Below are 12,407 nucleotides of genomic sequence, written 5' to 3' on the forward strand. Positions count from 1 at the left end.
TGTTTGGTTTCTTATCACACGTGAAAATGACTTTTATGTCAAATGAGTATGGAAATAAAAAATTAATAACCTAGAAAATAGATGAAGCAAGAAAACTGGATAAAATTAAAAATTGATTATTTTAGAGAAACCTAATAATCTAATGATATGTAAAAGCATGAGAGACATAATTGGAATAAAAAGAAGAAAATTAATAAAATCAATAATGAAAAATCAAATATTTTTTTTAAATTGAGCATTTACTGCACACAATTCCATCTTAACAATATTAAAAACTGGGCAAAATTGATTATTTTTATTCATCTCAGTTTCTCCAATCTCACCATACATTGTATAAATAGAATTTAACTAGTCTAATGGCACAGGCTGAATTAGACTTCAGAATCTAGACTCTGTTACTGTTTTACTGTCAAAACATTGTTTGAACTATCATTTAGCTGTTTTTGTCTCCATTTCCTTTCTCTAATAATAATTTTATATTCTATCTATCTGATAATCTATAAGCTATCTTTAACCTCTTCTTTCAAAGAATGTTATACACCAAGCCTGCCAATATTTGTAAAACTCTTTTAAGGTTCCTGGAAGTGGTTCACTAGCTCTCAAGGTAGAGATCACTTGGAGTTTCATTGTAAACATTCAAGTGTACACCTATTTTTGTAAGGTATCAAACCATCGGCATAAATGTCTATGGCCTTATAGTTTCCCTAAAATGCATTATGCCTCAGCCATCGCAGCTGGGTATCTGGGTTAAAATTAAGCTCCTCAGTAAGATGCCCAAGCTTCATTTGAGCTCAGCTTTCCAAAGACCATACATTATGAAAGGCAAATAATAACTTCTTAATATTTCCAATGAAGTCATCAGGTACAAAAGTATAGCAATGGAATAGAGTATAGGAAATGAGCAGGCTTTTTGTACATTAATAAAAACAACATCTGTTGGCTCCCGATCCCTGCACTCTGTGTTCCTCAAAACAGGTGCTTAATTTGTCTGCACTGATCGCCATGTGTAAATTGTAACACAATATCACTTCCATGAGAAATATTGTTCCTTCCTTCCTTGTAACAAATATTTGCTGAACTCCTTTCAGTATCTCCCAATTTTAGAAGCTACATACTAAAACTACACATTAATCATTAAACTCATGGCAACAGAGTGGCCAATATCAATTTCATAAGAGTAGAAAACACAATGGAAATTTGAGGCCTACACGGGGTATTATTAATTTAATAACACCTGGCAATATTAAGAATAAATTAATTTTCCTTGTCCTTTTAAAAAACTAAAAATCATTGATTAATATAGTATGAATATATCTTTCTTTGACTTATTTTGGCTTAGGCATATCATTTAGACTCCTTGGAACCATTTTCTCTCATATATAAAGTAAGAACAACATTGTTTATCACCTGGATTGCTCAATATTTTAATAAATAATAATGATACACATATAAATAAATATATGACAATTATTTCCATTTCCATTATTTCCATTGTCTGGCAATTAGTCTAGGATAAGATCAGAATTGAAACAATAGGGGAATTCTTGGTTTGGGTGTAGGGAAGAGTCTATTCAAAGATGCACATGTGTAAAAACATGGTGTGTTAGAAATACCGCATCATTGGAGCTTAGGGTGGAATGTAGTCAAAGACTAGTTGAAGATTCTTGGAGAACTTGGGCCTTACTGAATTTGTGTCATTCAGAAAGCCATGAAGAATCACCAAACTATTTTAGAAAGGAAAATCATGTAAGATTTGCATTTTAGAAAGGTGCCATGCCTTTCACAGCAGTGAGTAAAATGTACTGGAGGGACTGTTAGTTACCCTTGACTAGTTGAGGGCAATAGCCTGAGCCCCTGTTGAGCCCACTGATGATCCCAACAGAGACAGTGCCAGTCAGGACAGAGAGGGAAGGACAGAGGGCTAATGCTTAGAAGACAAGATTACCAGGACTTGGTGACAATTATATTTAGGGGGCAAGGAAGAGAAAGGAATAAAATTTAATTCCAGGGACATTGATTTCGGTACACTAGGTGAAAGCCTATACTACTCAAGCTAGAGAACAGAGAAAGATCAGGTTTAGGGAGGAAAATGGTGAGTTTTAAGTGCCTGACATCATTAGAGATAAAGTTCATATTTTCGGTTGTCAGCTAAACACAACAGTCTGGAGTTTAGTGGGGAGGTCTGTACAAGTGTAACACAGCAGCTTTGAACATACAGGCTTCAGATGGCTTCAGTTAAGCCATGGAAATGAATGGGGTTTCTTAAATCCAAGGAACATGCCCATCGAGACATTGCTGGTACTAGTTAGGCAGAAGATAAAATACTGATATAAATGATTTATTTTAAATAAAATAATGGAGGTGTGCAATGTTTCAAAGGTAGCACACAGACATCAGGTGTCGGATGAATGTTGGATCTTATTATTTTATGAAGATGTTTTATTCTAGCAGTGTCAATTGGAATTGTATTCTGCTGCATAAAGTAAACCAAATTACCAGCGATTAACTTAAAAAAGTCATAAAGTAGAATAAAACATTTATGAAATGATGAGAGAAATATCTCTAAATTTAAGATAAATAATAAAATGGAAACTGTTCCGAGAGTTCATGAACTGGGCTACTTTCACCAAGGTTAATTACTTTATATAGAAGAAAAAAAGTAATATTCCAATTTTGAGAAACAGTAGTAAGAACTCTGGAGTATAAAAGACTAATTTCTAGATATTTTGAAATTTCAAGCAGGGTGTCAAGTATAGTCAAATAAATTGAATATTATATGATCAAAAATATTAAGAAGCTGGAGAGTATCAGTGCCAATAAAACGGAATTATAAAGGATCTTAAGCTTTCATAAATTGATCTATTTTGTTGGGAAGAGAATAAGCATTTTTACACAATGTTGTATATATGGCTTATATGTAAAATTGAATTTTTCCGAATAAGTTCTAAGTCAGACTACACCAATCCTAGATATAGGATTGCATGATAAGTCAGAAATAATATTAGTGACTAGAATTTAAGGAATTTACAGAGAATGACTGCAAAAGATACTCAGATGTAATTTTTTATTGCACTTATCTTTAAAGTTCCAGAGATTTTTGAGGACACCAAAAACTAGATTTTTGGCTGATATTTTCAAAGCTAGTGGCTAGTATGTGGTCTGAAATTACCACAATCCAATGATTATAATGATATTATTCCTTCATTTTCTTTGTTAGTATGTGTGAGCTCATTCGAGTGTGTCTAATCATGCATGTTTTACATCCAGCTAGATAGAATCCTACCTGGATACAAACATTAAAAAACATTCTGTTGCATAATGAAAAACTCTCTAGAGTTTTAAATGCTTATTACTATCATTGCAATGATCAGATTCGATAATTTAACAATATTTGTATGAAAGTATTTTTAAGATCTGTGTCTTGCATTACATGAAAGCTTTGTGATGACAGGGACCACATCAATTTTTTTTTTCCAGCACTCTCTTCAGTGCTTAGCTCAGTCGTAATGAAGCACATAAGAGATGGTCCATAAAAACTTTGTAAATTAATAAAAATGAAAAAATAGTTTTGATTCTTCTCTGTTCATCCCTGCCATTCGTTATCATCTGTTACTTCTTTATTTCTTGACTTTCAAGGATATAGTTTAGATTTACTGAGTTCTAAGGCAAGATAGTAGGAACTACATGAATAAAACAAATGATAAAGGGGTGCTGTGAAATTTGATTGTCTAGAAACAGAGTAAGAAGTCGTGCTTGATCAATATTATTTTCTTAATATTATATTCAATCGTTTGGAAGTTTCTGAAGAGATTTAAAAGCTAGAACTTCAATGCTGTACTGCAGTGAACATGCAAGATGGGATTTATATTTGTTGATTGGAAGTAAATGGAACCATACAGAACCAAAGAGTCTAATGAAAGTCCTACTGGCCCTAAAGAATTATATTTAACATGTCTGGTGTTTCCTACAAAACGCTATTCATCACTGACTTGAAAATCAGACTTCAAGTAATAGGAGAAACTTTTATTGATATACATATATCTTATTCTATATCTTTCCATTTTTGAACACTTATTGTCCATTTTTGAACAGCATTGTTTTCTGATCTCTTAGAATCTGAATGCTTTTCTTTAATTTCAAGAACTAAGCGATTTCATGACCATTTTAAAGAAAGAAAAGAGAATTTATTTATAGTTATTCTAACATTTGTTATTTAGTAGGGTTTTTGTCCTCCCCAAATTTGTATGTTGAAATTCTCACTACTAAAATGATAATATTAGGAAATGGGGCTTTTGGGAGGTCACTAGGTCATGAAAGCAGAGCTCTCATGATGAGATTAATTCCTCTATACGAGAGGCCCAAGAGAGACCCCTGGCCCCTTCTACCATGTGCGGCTAGAGTGAGAACACATCTGTCTATGAGGAAGTGGGCCCTCACCACACATTGAATCCACCAGCACCCTGATTCTGGACTTCTAAGCCTCTAGAACTGTGAGAAATAAATTTCTGTTGCTTATAGGCCACTCGATCTATGGTATTTTTTTATGGCAGCCTGGGAGGGCTGAAGGGACAAAGACACTGGCAAACTGAAATGCCAACATGGCAATCTATTTCTCTGTAACCTGTCTCTGCCTTTCTTTCTCTCTGTCTCTCTCCCTTCTCCCTTTCTCATTATTTCACATTCTGACTAAAATTAAAATGTGGTTTTTTTTTGAGACAGTCCCTCGCCCTGTTGCCTGTGCTGGAGTGCAGGGGTACGATGAAAGCCTCCTGCAGCCTCAGTCTCCCAGGCTCAAACTGTCCAACTGCCTCAGCCTCCTGAGTAGCTGGGATTACTGTCATGAGCCACCATGCCTAGCTATTTTTTTTTTTATTTTAATTTTTAGTAGACATGAGATCTTGTTATGTAGCCTAGGTTGGTCTCAAACTCCCAAGCTTAAGTGATTCTCCCTCTCAGTCTCCTAAAAATGTTGAGATTACTGCTGTGAGCCATTCTGCCTGGCCTAAAATGTGAATTTTAAGAAATATTTTTCTTTAAATCAGAAAGTGATCTGGTAAGAATGATAGTTTAAGTCTCCAATTCCAGTTTAGAGAAATCTTCATCTGTTTTACCAAAACTGGTTTGTTACCAGGATTGACTTATCAGATTAGTGGAAAAAATAAATCTAATTTGTGCAAACAACCAGTATTCACCTCATTTAAAAAACAAATCCTTAAAGCTTTGGTATTTGAGTTGGTTTTAAAAGTGTTTTCTGGGCACAGTGGCTCACGCCTGTAATCCCAGCACTTTGGGAGGCTGAGGCAGGTGGATCACCTGAAGTCAGGAGTTCATGACCAGCCTGGTCAACATGGTGAAGCCCTGCCTTTACTAAAAAACTGCAAAAATTAGCTGGGCATAGTGGTGGTGGATACCTGTAATTCCAGCTACTCGGAGGCTGAGGCAGGAGAATTGCTTGAACCTGGGAGGTGGAGGTTGCAGAGAGCCGAGATCCTGATGCTGCACTCCAGCCTGGGTGACAGAGTGAGATTCTGTCTCAAAAAAAAAAAAAAAAAAAAGATAACAACAGTCTGGGTGCGGTGGATCATGCCCATAATCCTAGCACTTTGGGAGGCTGGAGGATAGCTTGAACCCAGGAGTTCAGGAACAGCCTGGGCAAAATGGTGAGACTCCATCTCCACAAAATGTAACAAATCTTAGCTGGGTGTGATGGTGAACCCCTGTAGTCCCAGCTACTTGGGAGGCTAATGTGGGAGAATCACTTGAGCCCAGGAGGTAGAGGATGCAGTGAGCCAAGATCATACCACCGCACTCCAGCCTGGGCAACAGAGCGAGACCCTGTCTTAAAAATGAAATAAAAATAGATTAATAAGTAAAATAATGAAAACACAATCTCTCTTCAGGTAATCTGTTTTACAAAAATATTAGCATTGGGTCAGGTAATCTAAAAATGGACAAAAATTAGTTTCCTATCCCTGACAACTTACTACTCTCTGGGCGGAGAAATGAGACAAATATTCTGTCTACAAAGCAGAAGTTAAACTAGGTAAACTGAGCTCTGTTTTTTAAGCAATGGCTATTTGGGAGTATGTTATGTTGTGGGGGTAGAGGGGTGACATACTACACGTTACCTAACTACAGCCAGCTGGAGTTTTCAAACAGCGGCTCAAAGGTAGAGAGAGGGAAAGAGAAGATAAATGGAATGAACAAATCATGCTGCGAAAGGCACTCTTAAGAAGCCCTTGAACTCTCCTAGTCCAACAGCTAACTGAGAAATGGCACATCGTTGATCAACTTCTAACTTTGTATGTCCAAAATGGAACTTTTGGGTCCCTATGTCAAATCTGATCTTTCCTGAGTTTCCCTTTGGTTCAGAAAATGACTTTCATTCAGATAGTTGCTTAAGCCAAACAGTTAGGAGTTGTTCTCTGTTTCTTTCTTCCTGCCAGTCCCATACATGAATAACCCTCAGGTTCTCCTGGCTTTCCCTCCCAAACATTGCTTTTATAACTATTTGGATTCAAATTGCTTTGTTCTTGAATATACTGTTTTACCAAATCAGATGAAATGCATATCACTGACTTTCTACTGTATGTTTACTTTATGAAGTCTGAGGCATTCAGTACGTTTGTCTATAACACAAGATTTGTGGAACAGTCAGATTAAAAAATATTGTGATGAGCTGAAATGATTGTCTAAATGTAACAGAAAGTTTATAAGGATTAACAAAGTCCTACAATGTAGATTGTACAGATGGTTTAAACATAACATCCAGAAAAAAATCATCTGTGGGTATTAACCAACTGCTAGTTTAAGCAAAGTCTGTGATAAGATATAGCTGATGAAAATACTTCAGTTGACTTAATAGGAGTGTATACTCTGTACAAAACAGACGAATTTGATGCTGAGAGACAGAGCAATAACAAAGGCTAGAAATTACAAAAGGTAGAGTTAAATATAAAGTTAGAATGCACTTTCTAGCAATCAGGTAGAGGTTTTGGAGAAACGTTCCAGTACTCATTGAATGACCATTTTCAGGGCAATTGTAATGAAGCTTCATGCTGTATATTATATTTTATAGATTTACAGACAAAGATTTTCAGAAGAGTGTGCCTTGCTGAGCCTTTTAAAGATAAATTAGCACAACACATCAGACCACCAAGAGAATCTAGGAAATATAGTCATTGTCAATGTAGCAAGAGAACCCCCTTGTGGCCAGAGAACATTTTTTACAAATGACTTTAGATTTTTAAAAATCTTAGACCCAGTACACTTGAATTGTGAGTTAATTACACCACATTCACTAATTTGATGTGATCATATTTGTTTGTTTTTGTTTGCTTTCCTCTACTCTCTTTTAAAAACAATTTATTAAAATATAACGCATATACAGAAAGTGATACAAATCATAAACGTACAGCTCCGTGAATTATCACAAATTAAACACCAGTGTAATCAGCACAGGAATATTATTAGCATTCAAGATGTTCCCCTTGTTCCCATTTCTAGCCACTACCCCTGCAAAAGTAGCCACTATTCTAATTTTTAACACCATGAATAGATTTTGACTATGCTTGAAGTTTGATAAATGGGGTCATATAGTACGTATTCTCTTTTCATCTGGTTTCTTTCACTTAGCATTATGTTTGTGGGATTCATCTATACAGATTGTGTGTATATATGTTTCACTTATTCTCACTGCTCTACAGCATTCCATTTTGTGAATATACCATAATATATTTATTTGTTCCATTGTGCATTTGAGTAGTTTTCACTATAAAAATAAGGCTGCTATGAACGTTTTCGTACATGTCCTTTGACAAATTTGCATATGATTATGCATACATGGAAGCTGGATTGCTGGATCGTGAGGTACACAGATGCTCAGCTTTTGTTGTATTGCTTGCCGGTTTGTAAAGTAATTGTACCAATTTATACTTCCACAGCCAGAATTTCCACTGTGCCACATTCTAGCTAAAACTTGATTGGCCTTTCTGATTTTAGTCAATATTGTAGGTGAGTAGTGGTATCCCATTGTAGTTTTCATTGTGCTGTTCTTGATTGCTGATGGAGTTGAATACCTTTGCATATGTAGACTGACCATTTCTGGAGTACCTATTTTTTCTATTGTTTGTCTATCTTGATTTGTAGTTGTCCTTTAAAAACTCTGAACATGAGTTCTCTGTTGAATATATGAATGGGAAATATCTTCTTTAACTTTGCAGGATACATTTTATTTTAAGTGGTGTGTCTTTGATAAGAAATTCTTAATTTTCAAATTTTCATTTAATCATATTAAGGCACCTTTCTGCCTTTAAGAATGCTTTGCCTACTCCAAGGCCTGGAAATGTTCTCATATATCTTTCTTCTAAAAGTATGATTGCTTTATCTTTGACATATAAACTTGCAATCAATTTGGAATTTATTTTTAGGTATGGTATAAGATATGGGTCAAAATTAATTTGTCTTGTGTGCCTATCAACGGACCTAGAACTATTTATTGAATAAACCACCCTTTTTCCATTCCCATGTCTTGTTTATCATTGATCAGGTGATAGTCTATGTGTGAGTCTGCCTCTGGATTCTATTCTGCTCAATTGGTCAATTTGCCTCTCTTTGCATCAATAACACAGCATCTTATTGCCTTCATCTCTCCAGGCTGCTGTGACAGAATATCATAAAGTAGGTAGCATTTAAACAAAATAAACTTATCTCTCACAGTTCTGCAGGCTGAGGAGTTCAAGATCAAGGAGACAATAGGCTCAGTGTCTGACAAGGGTTGCTTTTTGGTTTACAGATAGTACCATATTGCTGTGAACTCACATGGAGTAAGAGGAAGGCAGTTCTCTGATGCCTCTTTTATAAAAGCACTAAGTCCATTTATAAAAGCCCTGCCCCCATGACCAAATCACCACCCAGAGGGCCTACTTCCTCATACTATCATATTGGTGATTAGGTTTCAACGTATGAACTTAGAGCATTGTTGGTGTATAGAAATGCAACTGACTTTGTGCATTAATTGAGTATCCCAGGACTTTACTGATTTCATTTATCATCTCTAGGAGTCTTTTTGGAGGAATTTTTAGTGTTTTCTAGGCATAAGATCATGTTGCCAGCAAACAGAGATAATTTGATTTCCTCTTTTCCAATTTGGATGCCTTTTATTTCTTTCTCCTGCCTGATTGCTCTGGCCAGATCTTCCATTACTATATTGAATAGGAGCAGTGAGAGTAGGTATCCTTGTTTTGTTCCAGTTCTTAGAGGGGAATGCTTCCAACCTTTGTCCATTCAGTATGGTGTTGGCTGTGGCTTTGTCATAGATGGCTTTTATTATTTTGAGGTATGTTCCTTTGAGGTCTAGTTTGTTGAGAGTTTTTTTCTTTTATCATGATAAGATGTTGGATTTTATCAAATGCTTTTTCTGTGTTAGCACAAAAAATTACCTAGAAATACATTTAACTGAGGAGGTGAAAGATCTTTACAATGAGAATTATGAAACACTGATGAAAGAAATTGTAGATGACACAAACAAATGGAAAAACATCTAATACTCATGGATAAGAAAAATAAATATCATTAAAATAACTATACTTCCCAAAGCAGTTTATAGATTCAATGCTATTGCTATCAAATCACCTCGGTCATTTTCACAGAACTAGAAAAAACAATTCTAAAATTCATATGAAACCAAAAATGAGCCCAAATAGTCAAAACAGTCCTAAGCAAAAAAAGAACAAAGCCAGAGCCTCACATTACCTGACTTTATACCATTCGGCTGTAGTAGCCAAAACAGCATGGTACTGGTACAAAAATAGATACACAGCTTAATGGAACAGAACAGAAAACTCAGAAATAAAGCCCCATAGCTACAACAAACTGATATTTGACCAAGCTGACAAAAATAAACAATGAGGAAGGGAGACCCTATTAAGCAAATGGTGCTGGGAAAACTGACTTGTCATGTATAAGAGTAGAAGAATAAAACTGGACCCTATATATCATCATACACAAAAATTAACTAAAGATGAATGGAAGAACTAAGTGTAAAACCTGAGACTATAAAAATCATAGAAGCAAACGTAGGAAAAATTCTTCTAAGCATTGGCCTAGTCAAATAATTTATGACGAAGACCTCAAAAACAAATGCAACAAAAACAAAAATAGATAAATGGGACTTAAACTAAAGAGCTTTTGCATGGTAAAAGAAACAGCAGTTAACAGACAATCTATGAAATGAAGGAAAATACTTGCAAACTATGCATCTGACAAAGAAATAATGTCCAGAATCTATAAGGAACACAGACAAATCAACAGAAAAAAAACCCATTAAAAAGTAGGCAAAGAACATGAATAGACATTACTCAAAAGAAAACATAGCAGAGGCCAACAAACGTATGAAAAAATGTTCATCACTAATTATCAGAGAAATGCAAATTAAAACCACAAGGAGATATCATCTCATACCAGTCAGAATGGCTATTACTAAAAAGTCAAGAAATAACAGATGTTAGGGAGGATTTGGAGAAAGTGAATGCCATACACTTTTGGTGGGAATGTAAATTAGTACAACTCCTATGGAAAACAGTATGAAGATTTCTCAAAGAACTAAATATAGAACTACTATTTGACCCAGCAATCCCACTACTGGGTATCTACTCAAAGGAAAGAAAATCATTTTATCAAAAAGACACCTACACTTATATGTTTATTGCAGCACCATTTACAATAGCAAAGTCATGGAATCAGCCAAGTGTTCATCAACAGTTGACTGAATAAAGAAAATGTGGTACATATTCCATACCATGGAATACTATGCAGCCATAAAAAGAATAAATTCATGTTCTTTGCAGCAACATGGATGGAGCTGGAGGCCATTTTTCTAAGTGAAATAACTCTGAATCAAAAAATCAAATGTCAGGTGTTCTCACTTAAAGTGGGAGCTAAACAATGGGTATACATGGACAGAGATATGGAAATAGTAGATGTTGGGGACTCCAAAAGGGAGGAGGGTGGAAGGGAGCCAACGGTTGAAAACCTACCTATTGGATACTACGTTCACTATTTGAGTAATGCTTTCACTAGAAGTCCAAACTTCAGCATTACATAATATATCTATGCAACAAATCTGCATATGTAACCCTGAATCTAACGTTTAAAAAAAATGAATTTGGAGGGGTGATGCAAACATTCAGACCATAGCACTTATTTATGATGGTTCTATAATAGTTTTATAATATTAGGTCCTCTAGTTTTATTTTCTTTTGTTCCAGTTATCAATTTATTCACTCAGCTCCAAACTCATGCTTTGTCCAGTCTCTGAAAAGGGAAACAGTCCCTTTAAATGTTTTAGCTTTGTCAGCAGGGATAAACATAACCTTTGTCAGTAGAGGGCGCTGAAGAGACATTGCAAGAGAAAGTTTTACTCTGGTTCTGCAGATTCTGAAGCACGTGTTACTGCCCAGGGCCTAGCTTCTGCAGCGGGCGGGCACGGCTATTCCTGTGCCAAGCTCCTGCAGTGAGTTCATGCTGGCCAGCAGCACCTATCAGCTTTCCGCTTTCTTCAGTATCCCCCTGAGTTGGTTTTATAGCAGTGTGACTTGGGTGAGACATCTCCCTGCTACCAGCTTTCCTCAATACCCTAGAGTGTGAATTTCCAGCAGTTTTTACCAGTACAGCACCATGAGCACTTTTCTGCCACTTCGTGAGCCAGAGTCACACCCATAGTCTGGCTATCAGCCTGCCAGGACCTCTTCGTTGTCTAATATGTAAAAGAATTCACTAGCAAAGTCATGGGGGTTGGGGATTTTCTTTGTAAGAAAGTTGTCCTTTAAATTTTTTATTTTTCCAATCATTTTACACTTACAGAAAAGTTGAAATACGATACAGAAAGTTTTCATATGCTCTTGATTCAGCTTTCCTTAAAATTAATATTTCCCATAACCACAGTAAAATGATCAAAACTAAGAAATTAACATTAGTATAATCTTAGTAACTAAATCACAGGCCTCATTCGAATTTCATTAGTTTTTCTGTTAGCATCCTTTGTCTGTCTCAAGATCCGTTTAAAGTCCCACGATGTATTTAGTCGTTTCTTTAGTCTCCTCCAGTCTGTGACAGTTCCTTAGTCTTTCCTTGTCTTTCAGGATCTTGACACTTGAGGAATTCTGGGAAGTTATTTTATAATATATCCTTCAATTTGGATCTGTCTGATGTTTTCTCATGATCAGATGAAAGTTATGCAAAAATACCACACAAGTGATGCACCCGTCTCTGTGGATGATAACTAGGGGTACTTGGTATCCATATGCCCATCCTGGCAATATTAACCTTGATCATTTAGTTAAGGTGGTGTCTGCAGGGTTTATCCACTTTAAAGTTACCATTTTTTTTTCCTTTTAAATTAATAAATA

Source organism: Aotus nancymaae, unplaced genomic scaffold (genome assembly GCF_030222135.1).
Source record: "Aotus nancymaae isolate 86718 unplaced genomic scaffold, 86718_ANA_hifiasm-v0.15.2.pri h1tg000007l, whole genome shotgun sequence".
Taxonomy (NCBI): domain Eukaryota; kingdom Metazoa; phylum Chordata; class Mammalia; order Primates; family Aotidae; genus Aotus; species Aotus nancymaae.